The sequence below is a fragment of the Salvelinus alpinus genome, chromosome 12 (assembly GCF_045679555.1).
Source record: "Salvelinus alpinus chromosome 12, SLU_Salpinus.1, whole genome shotgun sequence".
NCBI classification, from domain to species: domain Eukaryota; kingdom Metazoa; phylum Chordata; class Actinopteri; order Salmoniformes; family Salmonidae; genus Salvelinus; species Salvelinus alpinus.
The window spans coordinates 45170571-45190255 of record NC_092097.1 but is presented as its reverse complement, the minus strand read 5'-3'; positions in this window follow the sequence as shown (position 1 = coordinate 45190255).

Below are 19685 nucleotides of genomic sequence, written 5' to 3'. Positions count from 1 at the left end.
TTACTTTGCAGCGGTGACTCCTATAATCTTTGAATAAAACCCTGATTGTTCGATGATATGGGTTTAAAGAACTAAAGGAGGCAACTGATATTCTCTCTGTGTTCTCCCTCTATGTGTTCGGTGTGTGTGGTGTGGTGTGTGTGTGTGTGTGTGTGTGTGTGTGTGTGTGTGTGTGTGTGTGTGTGTGTGTGTGTGTGTGTGTGTGTGTGTGTGTGTGTGTGTGTGTGTGTGTGTGTGTGTGTGTGTGTGTGTGTGTGTGTGTGTGAGTGTGTGTGCACACATATTTTCTTAAAACTGCATTGTTGGTTAAGGGCTTGTAAGTAAGCATTCACTGTAAGGTCTACACCTGTTGTATTTGACACATAACAAATACAATTTGATTTGATTTGATTTCAAGCAGGCATCCTCTCTCAGCTGAGTGCAACTAGCTCCCACACTCAGAATATACTTTTTTGTTTTTAGATTTAAAAGTGCAGAACTAGAGGTGATCATTTAGAAAAGTTGCCGAGAAGAATGGCATCCAGTTGACAGTGGTAATAAACTATCACTCTGGGTCGAATAGAATGAGGTCACAATAAATATAGCTTCCAACTGTACTCTTATCTTGTTGGGGATTTCCTGGCTTTTCTTCCTCGCTTACTTCCATTGTCTGAATAAGTCGCTGGAGGTGAGTCGTAAGGCTCGCCTGCCATCTTTTGACACGTGAGCCTAATGTAGACAATAGGAGTATTAGAGATGGTGAAGAAGTGTGTCTTTTTTTGCCCGGGCTTTTGTGTTGAAGATTAAATACATACAGTAGTTTGAAATCAAATGGACATGCTCCAGGGTTTAAATCAAGCACACCCACAATGCACAGCAATATAGTATTATTGTATCTATTCATATTTGGATTGAAGTCATTACTTTTGTTTCCGTTATACCCAAACTTAATCTGAGTACTTACGTGATGATATAACCAAAAGCACACTGTTGTTTTTATGTGCTTCGAATTGAATGGTTCAAGCTTCCCAAAACAAAGAAAACCAGTAAATACAAATCCTCTCTCTCTCTTTCTCTCTCTTTCTCTCTCTTTCTCTCTCTTTCTCTCTCTTTCTCTCTCTTTCTCTCTCTTTCGCTCTCTCTCTCTCTCTCTCTCTCTCTCTCTCTCTCTCTCTCTCTCTCTCTCTCTCTCTCTCTCTCTCTCGCTCTCCCTTTCTCGCTCTGTACTCTCTTTCTATCTCCCCCTCTATCTCTCTAGTCAAAGAAGGGCAAAGGATTTGACGTTTAATTAACCTTGCACAGTGTTAAAGGCCTTCCTTTGCCATCAATGACAGCCAGTTCAGATGTTAACATTTGGCCGAAGTATTTGACGAGGCTCTGTAAATTGACAGTACACCGTGGCGGCTGTTTGTGTGTTGACTATCTAACAGGCCCGTGTTATTGAACAGAGGGGCCTGACAGCAGTGATTATAGGTGCTTGACAGCAACAGGCGCTTGACGGGGGTTTGTCTGGGTTTGTTGGTTTGACACAACAGACATCCGAATACAGGAGATGCAAAACCACTCTATTATGTGTTGTGAATAGGATAGCTAGAGGCTCTGCATCTGTCCTCATGCTACTAGACCTTAGTGCTGCCTTTGACACCATCGATCACCACATTCTTTTGGAGAGACTGGAAACCCAAATTGGTCTACACGGACAAGTTCTGGCCTGGTTTAGATCTTACCTGTCGGAAAGATATCAGTTTGTCTCTGTGAATGGTTTGTCCTCTGACAAATCAACTGTACATTTCGGTGTTCCACAAGGTTCCGTTTTAGGACCACTATTGTTTTCACTATATATTTTACCTCTTGGGGATGTTATTCGAAAACATAATGTTAACTTTCACTGCTATGCGGATGACACACAGCTGTACATTTCAATGAAACATGGTGAAGCCCCAAAATTGCCCTCGCTAGAAGCCTGTGTTTCAGACATAAGGAAGTGGATGGCTGCAAACGTTCTACTTTTAAACTCGGACAAAACAGAGATGCTTGTTCTAGGTCCCAAGAAACAAAGAGATCTTCTGTTAAATCTGACAATTAATCTTGATGGTTGTAAAGTCGTCTCAAATAAAACTGTGAAGGACCTCGGCGTTACTCTTGACCCTGATCTCTCTTTTGACGAACATATCAAGACTGTTTCAAGGACAGCTTTTTTCCATCTACGTAACATTGCAAAAATCAGAAATTTTCTGTCCAAAAATGATGCAGAAAAATTTTGCCATGCATTTGTTACTTCTAGGTTAGACTACTGCAATGCTCTACCTTCCGGCTACCCGGATAAAGCACTAAATAAACTTCAGTTAGTGCTAAATACGGCTGCTAGAATCCTGACTAGAACCAAGAAATTTGATCATATTACTCCAGTGCTAGCTTCCCTACACTGGCTTCCTGTTAAGGCAAGGGCTGATTTCAAGGTTTTACTGTTAACCTATAAAGCGTTACATGGGCTTGCTCCTACCTATCTTTCCGAGTTGGTCCTGCCGTACATACCTATACGTACGCTACGGTCACAAGACGCAGGCCTCCTAATTGTCCCTAGAATTTCTAAGCAAACAGCGGGAGGCAGGGCTTTCTCCTATAGATCTCCATTTTTATGGAACGGTCTGCCTACCCATGTGAGAGACGCAGACTCGGTCTCAACCTTTAAGTCTTTACTGAAGACTTATCTCTTCAGTAGGTCATATGATTGAGTGTAGTCTGGCCCAGGAGTGTGAAGGTGAACGGAAAGGCTCTGGAGCAACGAACCGCCCTTGCTGTCTCTGCCTGGCCGGTTCCCCTCTCTCCACTGGGATTCTCTGCCTCTAACCCTATTACAGGGGCTGAGTCACTGGCTTACTGGTGCTCTTTCATGCCGTCCCTGGGAGGGGTGCGTCACTTGAGTGGGTTGAGTTACTGACGTGATCTTCCTGTCTGGGTTGGCGCCCCCCCCTTGGTTTGTGCTGTGGTGGAGATCTTTGTGGGCTATACTCGGCCTTGTCTCAGGATTGTAAGTTGGTGGTTGAAGATATCCCTCTAGTGGTGTGGGGGCTGTGCTTTGGCAAAGTGGGTGGGGTTATATCCTTCCTGTTTGGCCCTGTCCGGGGGTTTCTTCTGATGGGGCCACAGTGTCTCCTGACCCCTCCTGTCTCAGCCTCCAGTATTTATGCTGCAGTAGTTTATGTGTCGGGGGGCTAGGGTCAGTTGGTTATACCTGGAGTACTTCTACTATCTTATCCAGTGTCCTGTGTAAATTTAAGTATGCTCTCTCTAATTCTCTCGTTCTCTCTTTCTTTCTCTCTCTCGGAGAACCTGAGCCCTAGGACCATACGTCACGGCAAACCGGTCATGATGACTCCTTGCTGTCCCCAGTCCGCCTGGCCTTGCTGCTATTCCAGTTTCAGCTGTTCTGCCTGCGGTTATGGAACCCCTACCTGTCCCAGACCTGCTGTTTTCAACTCTTAATGATCGGCCATGAAAAGCCAACTGATATTTATTCCTGATTATTATTTGACCATGCTTGTCATTTATGAACATTTTGAAAATCTTGGCTCTCTCTAATTCTCTCCTTCTCTCTTTCTTTCTCTCTCTCGGAGGACCTGAGCCCTAGGACCATACGTCAGGACTACCGGGCATGATGACTCCTTGCTGTCCCCAGTCCACCTGGCCTTGCTGCTATTCCAGTTTCAACTGTTCTGCCTGCGGTTATGGAACCGCCACCTGTCCCAGACCTGCTATTTTCAACTCTTAATGATCGGCTATGAAAAGCCAACTGAAAATGATTCATGATTATTATTTGACCATGCTTGTCACTTATGAACATTTTGAACATCTTGGCATAGTTCTGTTATAATCTCCACCCGGCACAGCCAGAAGAGGACTGGCCACCCCTCATAGCCTGGTTCCTCTCTAGGTTTCTTCCTAGGTTTTGGCCTTTCTAGGGAGTTTTTCCTAGCCACCGTGCTTCTACACCTGCATTGCTTGCTGTTTGGGGTTTTAGGCTGGGTTTCTGTACAGCACTTCGAGATATTAGCTGATGTACGAAGGGCTATATAAAATAAACTTGATTTGATTTGATTTGATAGCTAATGATCAACATCATCATCATCAAAGTAAATAATCAGAATCCTATAAGAATAAGCGTTGTCATTTGGTAGCTTTGCATTGAATATTTGAAGAGTAGTCCTACATTATGGGTTGAATTCGTAATTGAGATTTACAGTATATTAATTATTGTTGTGCAAAATGTATGCAGAATAACTGTACATGAATATTGTGCCCACATATGTCAACTGGGTATGTGAATACCTCCCATCAGTAATATATAGAAAGGGATTACTTACTTACTTACTTAGGCCTATCGCCCTATGAGGAGCACAGGCCATCAACGATGAATGTTCGTTGGCTGTGTTCTAGGTTCAGAGTGTTTTTAATTCCCAGGTAGTCAGTCCAAACCATCTCTTAAAGGAATATAATAGACCGGAACTAGAATGAGATTAAATGGAGAGAACAGATGATGTCATAAGCAGATGATAAGCTTGTGTGATGACCCATTTGATAAGCAGATGTTCATGAACACTTGACAGTTGCATATTTTAGCAGACACTCTTATCAAGAGTCACTTACAGTAGTGAGTGCAGTAGTGAATCACTTACAGTAGTGAATCAAGCCCACAACCCTGGCGCTACAAGTGCCATGCAATATCAACTGAGATACACACACACAGTTCTGCATTACAATTATCTTTTCAATAACTTTGGTCCTATTTTCACGTGCTGAATTTTCCAAAACTCTTCCTAAAAAAAACTCCAAACTGGTTCACTTGTAATGCAGCCAGTCTTAAAAACAAAAAGTTTTATTGATCGTTCATTTTGTTCGAATACATTTTTCACCACAAAACCATTGATCCAAATATTTAAAAGTTTACTGTGAAATATCATGAAAACATTGATTTAATCACCAAAACATCTTCTCTTATGACAAGACACTCATATCAAAAGTAATGTGAGCATCGCATTCTGAAAGGCATTTACTTTTTACATTATATATACAAAAGTATGTGGACACCCCTTTATTTTGGGTTCGGCCACACCCGTTGCGGGACAGGTGTATAAAATCTAGTGCACAGCCATGCAATCTCCATAGACAAACATTGGCAGTAGAATGGCCTTACTGAAGAGCTCAGTGACTTTCAACTTGGCACCGTCATAGGATGCCACCTTTCCAACAAGTCAGTTCATCAAATGTCTGCCCTTCCATAGCTGCCCGGGTCAACTGTAAATGCTGTTATTATGAAGTGGAAACCTCAAGAAGCAACAACGGCTCAGCCGCGAAGTGTTAGGCCACACAAGCTCACAGAACAGGACCACCGGGTGCTGAAGGGCATAGCATATACAAATTGTCTGTCCTCAGTTGCAACACTCACTACTGAGTTATAAACTGCCTCTGGAAGCAACGTCAGCACAATAACCGTTCCTCGGGAGCGTAATGAAATGGGTTTCCGTGGCCGAGCAGCCGCACACAAGCCTAAGATCACCATGCGCAATGCTAAGCGTTGGCTGGAGTGGTGTAAAGCTCACCGCCATCTGGAACATTGGAAACGCATTCATTGGGTGATGAATCACGCTTCACCATCTGGCAGTCCAATGGACGAATCTGGGTTTGGCGGATGCAAGGAGAACGCTACCTGCCCGAATGCGTAGTGCTAAGTGTAACATTTGGGGGAGGAGGAATAATGATGTGGGGATGTTTTTAATGGTTCGGGCAAGGCCCCTTAGTTCCAGTGAAGGGAAATCTTAACGCTACAGCATACAATGACATACTAGGCGATTCTGTGCTTCCATCTTTGTGGCAACAGTTTGGTGGAAGGCCCTTTCTTGTTTCAGCATGACAATGCCCTTGTGCATAAAGCGAGGTCCATACAGAAATGGTTTGTCGAGATCGGTGTGGAAGAACTTGACGTGCCTGCACAGAGCCCTGACCTCAACCCATCGAACACTTTTTGGATGAATTGGAACGCTGACTGCGAGCCAGGCCTAATTGCCCAACATCAGTGCCCATCTAGTGGAAAGCCTTCCCAGAAGAGTGGAGGCTGTTATAGCAGCAAAGGGCGGACCAACTCCATATTAATGACCATGAATTTGGAATGATATGTTCAATGAGCAGGTGTCCACATACTTTTGGTCATGTAGTGTTTGAATATGTATTACAATGTGAAAAATGTACAATATTTGTAGATGAAACACTGATTACGTTTGTTGAAAAAGTGACCCTACAATTTTCTGTGTTGTTCTTAGTCAATTGAAAATGTGATTACAGTTTTGAAACAACTGGCTTTTTGATGATCTGTTTCGAGTTTTGTAGTAACAGCTGTAAAAATACTTGTGAAAATCAAATAACAATAGCGAGGTTATGTACAGGGGCTAACGGTACAGAGTCAAAGTGCAGGGGCACTGGATAGTTGAGGTAATTGAGGTAATATGTACATGTAGGTAGAGTTATTAAAGTGACTATGCATGGATAATAAACAGAGAGTAGCAGCAGCGTAAAATAGGAGGGGGGGAGGGGGCAATGCATATAGTCTGTGTAGCCGTTTGATTAGATGTTCAGGAGTCTTATGGCTTGGGGGTAGAAGCTGTTTAGAATCCTCTTGGACTTAGACTTGGCGCTCCGGTACCACTTGCCGTGCGGTAGCAGAGAGAACGGTCTATGACTATGGTGCCTGGAGTCTTTGACATTTTTTAGGGCCTTCCTCTGACAGCGCCTGGTATAGAGGACCTGCATGGCAGGAAGCTTGGCCCCAGTGATGTACTGGGCCGTACGCACTACCTTCTGTAGTGCCTTGCGGTCAGAGGCCGAGTGGTTGCCAGATCAGGCAGTGATGCAACCAGTCAGGATGCTCTCGATGGTGCAGAATGGAATCGAACGTTCGCAGAGCCTGTTTTGACGGAGGGACACTTGGAATTCCATTTCGTCCTAAATGGCACAAACAAATGTATCCCTTTTTATTTTACCACTACAATCTGTTCGTCGGACGAAACTGTAAAAAAACTACTTGTGTAGAAAGTAAACATCCGAACCTCGATGGTGTCAACTGTGCTTATGTCAGCGTATTGAGAAAGTAGGGAAAAAATTAAAACGTCTGACTATTTCTGGTCTAGTGATCGATGACAAACGAGCTCGCTGCCCAGACTTACATAATTACAAAGAGGAGATTATCCTGATTAAAATAGTGCTCGACTTGAAAAATAGAAATATACAGTACACATTGTGAGATATTTGGCGAAATAGGCAGACATGCCTCTCCATAGGAAAACAATGAGGGGAGCTCAGCGGTCCAAGGGCAAAAAGTATTTTGGGGCTAGCATTTGATGACAACCGAGCTCGCTGCACAGACTTACATAATCAGAAAGAGGAGATTATCATGACCAAAATGGTGTCCGATTTGAAAAATTCTAAATATACACATTGTGAGATATTTGGCAAAATAGACAGACATGCCTATATTTCCCCTATAGGAATCAATGGGACAACCTCAGAGTTCCATGAGTCATTTTTTGTTTTTGTTTGCATTTTAACTATTAACAACGTGAGCAGGTCTCATTGCCAACAATAGTGAAGCAGGCCTTGTGACGTAGAACAATAAGCTGGGAATAGAACGTTCGGAAAGCGAGTTGGTGCCACGGTTCTCAATAGAACTAATAGGAGCTGGCAGGGTGAAAAATGCCCTAAAATAAGACCTGTTTTTTCGTGATTACTTCAAAACGACAGCAAGCAGCTGGGACATATGGTCATATTATGAAGCTAGGCTCCACAGCGGATGCAATTAACTAGTTTTTATCAGGAAAAAAAGCATTGTTCAAAATGTCATGTGTCCAGCCTAATAGCTGGTCAAATGTATTACCTTTAGCTAGTTATCTATACGGTATGTTTACTAGCTAGGTACGTTAGCAGCTCATTTGAGTTAAAATGCACTGTAGCTAGTTACTGTAGCTAATAATACATTGTCTTTTTTACGTTTTCTAAATGTATTTACTTACTTGAATAGGTTCTCCCAGCCATGTGGACGATTGAAAATAGGGCAGCAAAGTGTGTTTGTCACCAGACCGGTTTAGAGCATATTACTATTTGCCTCTGAGACCTCCATACAAACTTGCTATGCTGAATTCTTGACGAACAACCAAAGGTGCTGCCATATTCTGCCAACACGCCCACAACCTAACCACTCAGGTGGAGATTGACGCGTGGAAGAGGAGGAGGAACGAGATGGGATATTAGCTGAACAATAGACTATTCAACCTTTACTAAAGAATTGTCTATTAGGCGAGCTAGGAGTGAAAACCCCCCCTCCCCAACTTGCAACAAATAATTTTTTCGACTTTTATAAGGCACTGCATCTCAGTTCAAGAGGCATTACTACAGTCCCTGGTTCAAATACAGGCTGTATCACATCCGACCGTGATTGGGAGTGCCATAGGGCGCCGTACAATTGGCCCAGCATCATCTGGGTTTGGCCGGGGTAGGCCTTCATTGTAAATAAGAATTTGATCTTACCTGACTTGCCTAGTTAAATAAAGGTTCAATTTAAAAAAACAACTGGCAGCAACCGCAGCACAATCAATAGTAGGTGAACAGTGACTGGTGCTGAAAATATAGCTAACTTGTTATGCAAGTGTTCCACACCAACAGGTGGAGAAAACCTACACCAGTCGAGCAATTCATTTCAACAATAATCTTAATTTTAATTTGACTTTACAAACAACATGACGCCTTAATTGGAGTCTATTTCTTCAGAGCCTAGACCTATATAAAATAACTTAACTGGCTGGTGCAGGTTCGTTACCTGTGCCGGGCACCACCAGGTGACCCGTGAGGTGGCTTTTGATTATAATTTTTGAATCCTCCTTGAATCCTCTGTATGTAATTATTGGTGGAGATTCACGTCATATTTTTCGATATACTGTAGGCCTACATGAGTCTCACTAGTGTTGAGTAATGTGCTGTTAAAAGTGATGTATGTCTTATTTATTTAAAGATCATATTGAAGTTAGAAGCAACAGGATTTGAGGCAAAAGCCTGCAACTTTTTTAGCACCGTTTCGCGCTGCTCTGAGACAAGCATTGGGACTGGTCTTTATAAATCAATTCGATTTATATTTTCACTTAATCTCAGTTTGGGTATTGGTTAGACTAGAATTAAAGGTTAGGGTGCATAAATGTTATGCTCTAAGTGTAACCTTTATTTAACTAGGCAAGTCAGTTAAGAACAAATTCTTAATTACAAGGACAGCCTACTCCTTCCTCCCTGTCAGGCAATTGAACCCTGGTCTCCCGCGTGCCTGTATTCTCTAGTACAGATATTATTGAAGGTACTCGAGGTCACCGAGAAAGTCTGGACATGGCCTGCTCTCCCTGATGTAAGGAATTAGGCACCTTCCCATGCGTAATAAACAAATGCAGGTGGCTTATAACTGCAAAATGCTTGAAATTCTTTATTATCCAAATGTAAAAGCATATACTGTACAGTGCTGTATTTCTTCATCAGCATCTTTATGCTTTCGTGAACAAAATATTGATAAAAATACTATTTCAAAATGCAGATGTTGATTTAGTTAAGGATCCATAACGAAATACTATGAGAATAAATATCACTGAATTACAGAAATATTGGAACAAAGTTGTCTAATGAAGGCAAACAAATTGCTTACTGGAAAATACTCTCTCAAACACACATGGCCACATTGTACAGCGTCATTATAGCTGTTAGCAGGGCTATATTTTGGCCTTTATAAATATTATTTTGGCATTTATTCAGATTACAATCGCTCACTGTTGTTTTTCTGGAAAAAAAATAATCTCCAAAATATCGTTATATATAGCCTTCTGGCTGTGGAATGTCTATTTCAGCAACCCTGATGGTTACATTTTTCATTTTTCTCGGAATAGAAACATCGTAATATTAATCAAATTAATTAAGGGAAATTTCTTAAAATCAATCCCATGTACCATGTTATTAGAAAAAAGGTTTTAAATTCTCTAGTAATGCCAATATGGGAGACTATCAAATGCTTCTCAAAGATGCCCTCTGGTGGTCAAACTAGCACTAACTTGCATTAACGTAAAAAATGGCTGACAATTAAATAACGTGCCATAGAATGCTGCAGCAGCCCGCAAGGTGTGCTGCAGTATGACACAACTTTTAAAGGAGGAACCACTGTACGGTCACTGTGGGGACAATGTCATCAATGCAATTATTGGTGTACTCCTCAATGCCATCAGAAGAGTCCCGGAACATATTTCAGTCTGTGCTAGCAAAACAGTTCTGTAGCTTAGCATCTGCTTCATCTGACCACTTTTTTATTGACCGAGTCACTGGTGCTTCCTGCTTTAGTTTTTGTTTGTAAGCAGTAATCAGGAGGATAGAATTATGGTCAGATTTGACAAATGGAGGGTGAGGGAGAGCTTTGTACGTGTCTCTGTGTGTGGAGTAAAGGTGGTCTAGAGTTTTTCTCCCTCTGGTTGCACATGTAACATGCTGGTAGAAATGAGGTAAAACTAATTTAAGTTTCCCTGCATTAAAGTCCCCGGCCACTAGGAGCGCCGCCGCTGGATGAGCGTTTTCCTGTTTGCTTATGGCCTTATACAGCTCATTGAGTGCGGTCTTAGTGCCAGCATCGGTTTGTGGTGGTAAGTAGACGGCTACGAAGAATATAGATGAAAAATCTCTTGGTAGATAGTGTGGTCTACAGCTTATCATGAGATACTCTACCTCAGCCGAGCAAAACCTTGAGACTTCCTTAGATATCGTGCACCAGCTGTTGTTTACAAATATACATAAACCGCCAGCCCTTGTCTTACCAGAGGCTGCTGTTCTATCCTGCCGATACAGTATATAACCCGCCAGCTGTATGTTATTCATGTGGTCATTATGCCACAACTCGGTGAAACATAATATATTACAGTTTTTAATGCCCAATTGGTAGGATACACGTGCTTGTAGTTCGTCCACTTTATTATCCAGCGATTGTATGTTGGCCAATAGTACCGATGGCAAAGGCAGATTAGCCACTCGTCGCCGGATACTGTCTTTTTCTCCTGCGAATGACGGGGATGAGGGTCTTGTCGGGTGTCTGGAGTAAATCTCTCTCGTCCGACTCATTAAAGAGAAATTCTTCATCCAGTTTAAGGTGAGTAATCACTGTTCTGATGTCCAGAAGCTCTATTTTCGGTCTTAAGCGATGATAGCAGCAACATTATGTACAAAATAAGTTACAAACAATGCGGAAAAACAAACAAAATAACACCGTTGGTTAAGAGCCCATAAAACGGCAGCCATCCCCTCTGGCGCCCTCCATTACACATGCTCCAAGTCTCTAATATACAGTAGACTGTGAAAACTACTGACAAGGGCAAACCTTTACATTTCACAACTAGGGTTGTGTTCGATTGGACCCACATCCCTCCCCCTCCAAAGCCACCTCTCCAGACCTCACCCTGCTCTCCAGACCTCACCCCCCTCTTCAGACCCCATCCCCCTCACTAGACCTCACTCCAGACCCCACCCCCTCTCCAGACCCCACCCCCTTTTCCAGACCCCACCCCCCTCTCCAGACCCCACCCCTCTTTTATTTATTTTATTTATTTAACCTTTATTTAACCAGGTAGGCAAATTGAGAACACGTTCTCATTTACAATTGCGACCTGGCCAAGATAAAGCAAAGCAGTTCGACACATACAACAACACATAGTTACACATGGAGTAAAACAAACATATAGTCAATGATACAGTGAAAAAAAATAAGTCTATATACAATGTGAGCAAGTGAGGTGAGATAAGGGAGGTGAAGGCAAACAAATATATGTATAAATAAATAAAAATATAAAAAGGCCATGGTGGCGAAGTAAATACAACACAGCAAGTAAAATAAAAACTAAAAACACTGGAATGGTTGGTTTGCAGTGGAAGAAAGCGCAAAGTAGAGACAGAAATAATGGGGTGCAAAGGAGCAAAATAAATAAATAAATACAGTAGGTAAAGAGGTAGTTGTTTGGGCTAAATTATAGATGGGCTATGTACAGGTGCAGTAATCTATGAGCTGCTCTGACAGCTGGTGCTTAAAGCTAGTGAGGGAGATAAGTGTTTCCAGTTTCAGAGATTTTTGTAGTTCGTTCCAGTCATTGCCAGCAGAGAACTGGAAGGAGAGGCGGCCAAAGGAAGAATTGGTTTTGGGGGTGACCAGAGAGATAAACCTGCTGGAGCGCGTGCTACAGGTAGGTGTTGCTATGGTGACCAGCGAGCTGAGATAAGGGGGGACTTTACCTAGCAGGGTCTTGTAGATGACCTGGAACCAGTGGGTTTGGCGACGAGTATGAAGCGAGGGCCAGCCAACGAGAGTGTACAGGTCGCAGTGGTGGGTAGTATATGGGGCTTTGGTGACAAAACGGATGGCACTGTGATAGACTGCATCCAATTTATTGAGTAGGGTTTTGGAGGCTATTTTGTAAATGACATCACCGAAGTCGAGGATTGGTAGGATGGTCAGTTTTACAAGGGTATGTTTGGCAGCATGAGTGAAGGATGCTTTGTTGCAGAATAGGAAGCCAATTCTAGATTTAACTTTGGATTGGAGATGTTTGATGTGAGTCTGGAAGGAGAGTTTACAGTCTAACCAGACACCTAGGTATTTGTAGTTGTCCACATATTCTAAGTCAGAGCCGTCCAGAGTAGTGATGTTGGACAGGCGGGCAGGTGCAGGCAGCGATCGGTTGAAGAGCATGCATTTAGTTTTACTTGTATTTAAGAGCAATTGGAGGCCACGGAAGGAGAGTTGTATGGCATTGAAGCTCGTCTGGAGGGTTGTTAACACGGTGTCAAAAGAAGGGCCAGAAGTATACAGAATAGTGTCGTCTGCGTAGAGGTGGATCAGAGAATCACCAGCAGCAAGAGCGACATCATTGATGTATACAGAGAAGAGAGTCGGTCCAAGAATTGAACCCTGTGGCAACCCCATGGAGACTGCCAGAGGCCCGGACAACAGACCCTCCGATTTGACACACTGAACTCGATCAGAGAAGTAGTTGGTGAACCAGGCGAGGCAATCATTAGAGAAACCAAGGCTGTCGAGTCTGCCGATGAGGATGTGGTGATTGACAGAGTCAAAAGCCTTGGCCAGGTCAATGAATACGGCTGCACAGTATTGTTTCCTATCGATGGCGGTTAAGATATCGTTTATGACCTTGAGCGTAGCTGAGGTGCACCCATGACCAGCTCTGAAACCAGATTGCATAGCGGAGAAGGTATGGTGGGATTCGAAATGGTCGGTAATCTGTTTGTTGACTTGGCTTTCGAAGACCTTAGAAAGGCAGGGTAGGATAGATATAGGTCTGTAGCTGTTAGGGTCAAGAGTGTCCCCCCCTTTGAAGAGGGGGATAACCGCAGCTGCTTTCCAATCTTTGGGAATCTCAGACGACACGAAAGAGAGGTTGAAAAGGCTAGTAATAGGGGTGGCAACAATTTCAGCAGATAGTTTTAGAAAGAAAGGGTCCAGATTATCTAGCCTGGCTGATTTGTAAGGGTCCAGATTTTGCAGCTCTTTTAGAACATCAGCTGACTGTATTTGGGAGAAAGAGAAATGGGGAAGGCTTGGGCGAGTAGCAGAGGGGAGGGCAGTGCTGTTGTCCGGGGTAGGGGTAGCCAGGTGGAAAGCATGGCCAGCCGTAGAAAAATGCTTATTGAAATTCTCAATTATAGTGGATTTGTCGGTGGTGACAGTGTTTCCTATCTTCAGAGCAGTTGGAAGCTGGGAGGAGGTGTTCTTATTCTCCATGGACTTTACAGTGTCCCAGAACTTTTTTGAATTTGTGTTGCAGGAAGCAAATTTCTGCTTGAAAAAGCTAGCCTTGGCTTTTCTAACTGCCTGTGTATACTGGTTTCTAGCTTCCCTGAAAAGTTGCATATCACGGGGGCTGTTCGATGCTAATGCAGAACGCCATAGGATGTTTTTCTGTTGGTTAAGGGCAGTCAGGTCAGGAGAGAACCAAGGGCTATATCTGTTCCTGGTTCTAAATTTCTTGAATGGGGCATGCTTATTCAAGATGGTGAGGAAGGCATTTTTAAAAAATGTCCAGGCATCCTCTACTGACGGGATGAGATCAATATCCTTCCAGGATACCTCGGCCAGGTCGATTAGAAAGGCCTGCTCGCTGAAGTGTTTCAGGGAGCGTTTGACAGTGATGAGTGGAGGTCGTTTGACCGCTGACCCATTACGGATGCAGGCAATGAGGCAGTGATCGCTGAGATCTTGGTTGAAAACAGCAGAGGTGTATTTGGAGGGCAAGTTTGTTAGGATGATATCTATGAGGGTACCCGTGTTTACGGAATTGGGGTGGTACCTGGTAGGTTCATTGATAATTTGTGTGAGATTGAGGGCATCAAGCTTAGATTGTAGGGTGGCTGGGGTGTTAAGCATGTTAAAATTTAGGTCGCCTAGCAGCACGAGCTCTGAAGATAGATGGGGGGCAATCAGTTCACATATAGTGTCCAGAGCACAGCTGGGGGCAGAGGGTGGTCTATAGCAGGCGGCAACGGTGAGAGACTTGTTTTTAGAGAGGTGGATTTTTAAAAGTAGAAGTTCAAATTGTTTGGGAACAGACCTGGATAGTAAAACAGAACTCTGCAGGCAATCTTTGCAATAGATTGCAACACCGCCCCCTTTGGCCGTTCTATCTTGTCTGAAAATCTTGTAGTTGGGGATGAAAATGTCAGAATTTTTGGTGGTCTTTCTAAGCCAGGATTCAGACACGGCTAAAACATCCGGGTTGGCAGAGTGTGCTAAAGCAGTGAACAAAACAAACTTAGGGAGGAGGCTTCTAATGTTAACATGCATGAAGCCAAGGCTATTACGGTTACAGAAGTCATCAAAAGAGAGCGCCTGGGGAATAGGAGTGGAGCTAGGTACTGCAGGGCCTGGATTCACCTCTACATCACCAGAGGAACAGAGGAGGAGTAGGATAAGGGTACGGCTAAAAGCTATGAGAATTGGTCGTCTAGAACTTCTAGAGCAGAGAGTAAAAGGACGTTTCTGGGGGCGATAAAATAGCTTAAAGGAATAATGTACAGACAAAGGTATGGTAGGATGTGAATACAGTGGAGGTAAACCTAGGTATTGAGTGATGATGAGAGAGATATTGTCTCTAGAAACATCATTGAAACCAGGTGATGTCATCGCATATGTGGGTGGTGGAACTGTGAGGTTGGATATGGTATAGTGAGCAGGGCTAGAGGCTCTACAGTGAAATAAGCCAATAAACACTAACCAGAACAGCAATGGACAAGGCATATTTACATTAAGGAGAGGCATGCTTAATCGAGTGATCAATAAGGGTCCAGTGAGTAGAGGTTGGTTGGGGTCACGGCGATCCAGACAGCTGGCCGGGTAGATGGCTATCGGTAGCAAGATAGCATAGTATGGAAGTCTATTTGTAGATACCTCGTGCGTTTCCGTCGGTAGGTTAGTGGGGTTCCGTGTGGTAGAGGGGATCAATCCAAATTGGCAAAATAGATATAGTGACCCAAGAAAAAAAAGAAAAAATTCTAATAATAATAATAATTGTCCGATATACTTATTCAGATAGCAGCCGGTAAGACAGCTAACGGTTAGCGGGCCCCAGATGAGCGTTCAGGTAACGTCGGGACGGAGGTGCCAGTTGGATAACTCCCTCGGGCAGATAACGTCGGCAGTCAGTCGTGAAGGCCCGGCGGGGCTCCGTATCTGCAGCAACATCAAAACAAAAAAAAACGGGTCCGGATAGGTGACTGTAGCCCAGGAATGGCTGATGGAACTCCTCAGCTGGCTAGCTCCGGAATGATTTGAGTTTGCTCCGGGATCGACGTAAGCCAATAGTCACACGGTTTGCAGCTAGCTAGCTGCAAATGTCCAGAGCCTGCGGCTGAAATCCGGGGAAACTGAGAGAAAAAAAAGTCCCGGAATGCTCCGGTCCGAGTCGCGTTGCACAAAAGTGCCGGTAGATTATCGAGCTAAAGGAATAGCTGATGACCACAAAACGTGGGCAGCTGAGACACCAACGCTAGCCAGCAGACCGGCTAATTTCTGGGCAGCTACAGATTAGCTTCTGGCTAGCTATCGGATAGCTTCTGGTTAGCTTTCTGGCTAGCTTCTGAATTAGCCCCTGGCTAGCTTCCACGGTGGATTTTCAGATTTGAGGTAAATAATACTTTTTTGTAATTGGTGAAGCGGGTTGCAGGAAAGCTTTTGCAGGAAAGCTTTTGTAGTTGAGTTCTTGGATAATAAAATATATAAAAGATATGCGAAGAAAGGTGTAAATATATATATATACAGGACACGACAATACGAAACAGAAATGACGTCTGAACTGCTAAGCCATCTTGGAAATCCCTCTCTGCATAATTAGTCTTTTATTTTTGTATTTCGTATTTTATTAGGATCCCCTGCTAAAGTAGCAGCTGCTCTTCCTGGGGTCCACACAAAACATCAAAGATATATTATTAGACAGGCAGTGGTGGAAAAAGTAAACAAAAGTAAACAGATGGTGCTGGCTAAAGCTAAATCTGGCGAGTGTAGAGAGTATAGAGATATTGTTATCCACGTCGGCACCAACGATGTTAGGATGAAACAGTCAGAGGTCACCAAGTGCAACATAGCTTCAGCGTGTAAATCAGCTAGAAAGATGTGTCGGCATCGAGTAATTGTCTCTGGCCCCCTCCCAGTTAGGGGGAGTGACGAGCTCTACAGCAGAGTCTCAGCACTCAATCGCTGGTTGAAAACTGTTTTCTGCCCCTCCCAAAAGATAGAATTTGTAGATAATTGGCCCTCTTTCTGGGACTCACCCACAAACAGGACCAAGCCTGACCTGCTGAGGAGTGACGGACTCCATCCTAGCTGGAGGGGTGCTCTCATCTTATCTACCAACATAGACAGGGCTCTAACTCCTCTAGCCCCACAATGAAATAGGGTGCAGGCCAGGCAGCAGGCTGTTAGCCAACCTGCCAGCTTAGTGGAGTCTGCCAATAGCACAGTCAGTGTAGTCAGCTCAGCCATACCCATTGAGACTGTGTCTGTGCCTCGACCTAGGTTGGGCAAAACTAAACATGGCGGTGTTCGCCTTAGCAATCTTATTAGGATAAAGACCTCCTCCATTCCTGCCATCATTGAAAGAGATCGTGATACCTCACATCTCAAAATAGGGTTACTTAATGTTAGATCCCTCACTTCAAAGGCAGTCATAGTCAATGAACTAATCACTGATCATAATCTTGATGTGATTGGCCTGACTGAAACATGGCTTAAGCCTGATGAATTTACTGTGTTAAATGAGGCCTCACCTCCTGGTTACACTAGTGACCATATCCCCCGTGCATCCCGCAAAGGCGGAGGTGTTGCTAACATTTACGATAGCAAATTTCAATTTACAAAAAAAAAAATGCCGTTTTCGTCTTTTGAGCTTCTAGTCATGAAATCTATGCAGCCTACTCAATCACTTTTTATAGCTACTGTTTACAGGCCTCCTGGGCCATATACAGCGTTCCTCTCTGAGTTTCCTGAATTCCTATCAGACCTTGTAGTCATAGCAGATCATATTCTAATTTTTGGTGATTTTAATATTCACATGGAGAAGTCCACAGACCCACTCCAAAAGTCTTTCGGAGCCATTATCGACTCAGTGGGTTTTGTCCAACATGTCTCTGGACCTACTCACTGCCACAGTCATACTCTGGACCTAGTTTTGTCCCATGGAATAAATGTTGTAGATCTTAATGTTTTTCAACATAATCCTGGACTATCGGACCACCATTTTATTACGTTTGCAATCGCAACAAATAATCTGCTCAGACCCCAACCAAGGAGCATCAAAAGTCGTGCTATAAATTCTCTCAGACAACACAAAAATTCCTTGATGCCCTTCCAGACTCCTTCTGCCTACCCAAGGACGTCAGAGGACAAAAATCAGTTAACCACCTAACTGAGGAACTCAATTTAACCTTGCGCAATACCCTAGATGCAGTTGCACCCCTAAAAACGAAAAACATTTGTCATAAGAAACTAGCTCCCTGGTATACAGAAAATACCCGAGCTTTGAAGCAAGCTTCCAGGAAATTGGAACGGAAATGGCGCCACACCAAACTGGAAGTCTTCCGACTAGCTTGGAAAGACAGTACCGTGCAGTACCGAAGAGCCCTCACTGCTGCTCGCTCATCCTACTTTTCCAACTTAATCGAGGAAAATAAGAACAATCCAAAATTTCTTTTTGATACTGTTGCGAAACTAACTAAAAAGCAGCATTCCCCAAGAGAGGATGGCTTTCACTTCAGCAGTAATAAATTCATGAACTTCTTTGAGGAAAAGATCATGACCATTAGAAAGCAAATTACGGACTCCTCTTTGAATCTGCGTATTCCTCCAGGGCTTAGCTGTCCTGGATCTGCACAGCTCTGCGAGGGCCTGGGATCGGGAGAGACACTTAAGTGTTTTAGTACTATATCTCTTGACACAATGATGAAAATAATCATGGCCTCTAAACCTTCAAGCTGCATACTGGATCCTATTCCTACTAAACTGCTGAAGGAGCTGCTTCCTGTGCTTGGCCCTCCTATGTTGAACATAATAAACAGCTCTCTATCCACCGGATGTGTACCAAACTCACTAAAAGTGGCAGTGATAAAGCCTCTCTTGAAAAAGCCAAACCTTGACCCGGAAAATATAAAAAACTATCGGCCTATATCGAATCTTCCATTCCTCTCAAAGATTTTAGAAAAAGCTGTTGCGCAGCAACTCACTGCCTTTCTGAAGACAAATAATGTATACGAAATGCTTCAGTCTGGTTTTAGACCCCATCATAGCACTGAGACTGCACTTGTGAAGGTGGTAAATGACCTTTTAATGGCGTCAGACCGAGGCTCTGCATCTGTCCTCGTGCTACTAGACCTTAGTGCTGCCTTTGACACCATCGATCACCACATTCTTTTGGAGAGACTGGAAACCCAAATTGGTCTACACGGACAAGTTCTGGCCTGGTTTAGATCTTACCTGTCGGAAAGATATCAGTTTGTCTCTGTGAATGGTCTGTCCTCTGACAAATCAACTGTACATTTCGGTGTTCCTCAAGGTTCCGTTTTAGGACCACTATTGTTTTCACTATATATTTTACCTCTTGGGGATGTTATTCGAAAACATAATGTTAACTTTCACTGCTATGCGGATGACACACAGCTGTACATTTCAATGAAACATGGTGAAGCCCCAAAATTGCCCTCGCTAGAAGCCTGTGTTTCAGACATAAGGAAGTGGATGGCTGAAAACTTTCTACTTTTAAACTCGGACAAAACAGAGATGCTTGTTCTAGGTCCCAAGAAACAAAGAGATCTTCTGTTAAATCTGACAATTCATCTTGATGGTTGTAAAGTCGTCTCAAATAAAACTGTGAAGGACCTCGGCGTTACTCTTGACCCTGATCTCTCTTTTGACGAACATATCAAGACTGTTTCAAGGACAGCTTTTTTCCATCTACGTAACATTGCAAAAATCAGAAATGTTCTGTCCAAAAATGATGCAGAAAAATTAATCCATGCATTTGTTACTTCTAGGTTAGACTACTGCAATGCTCTACTTTCCGGCTACCCGGATAAAGCACTAAATAAACTTCAGTTAG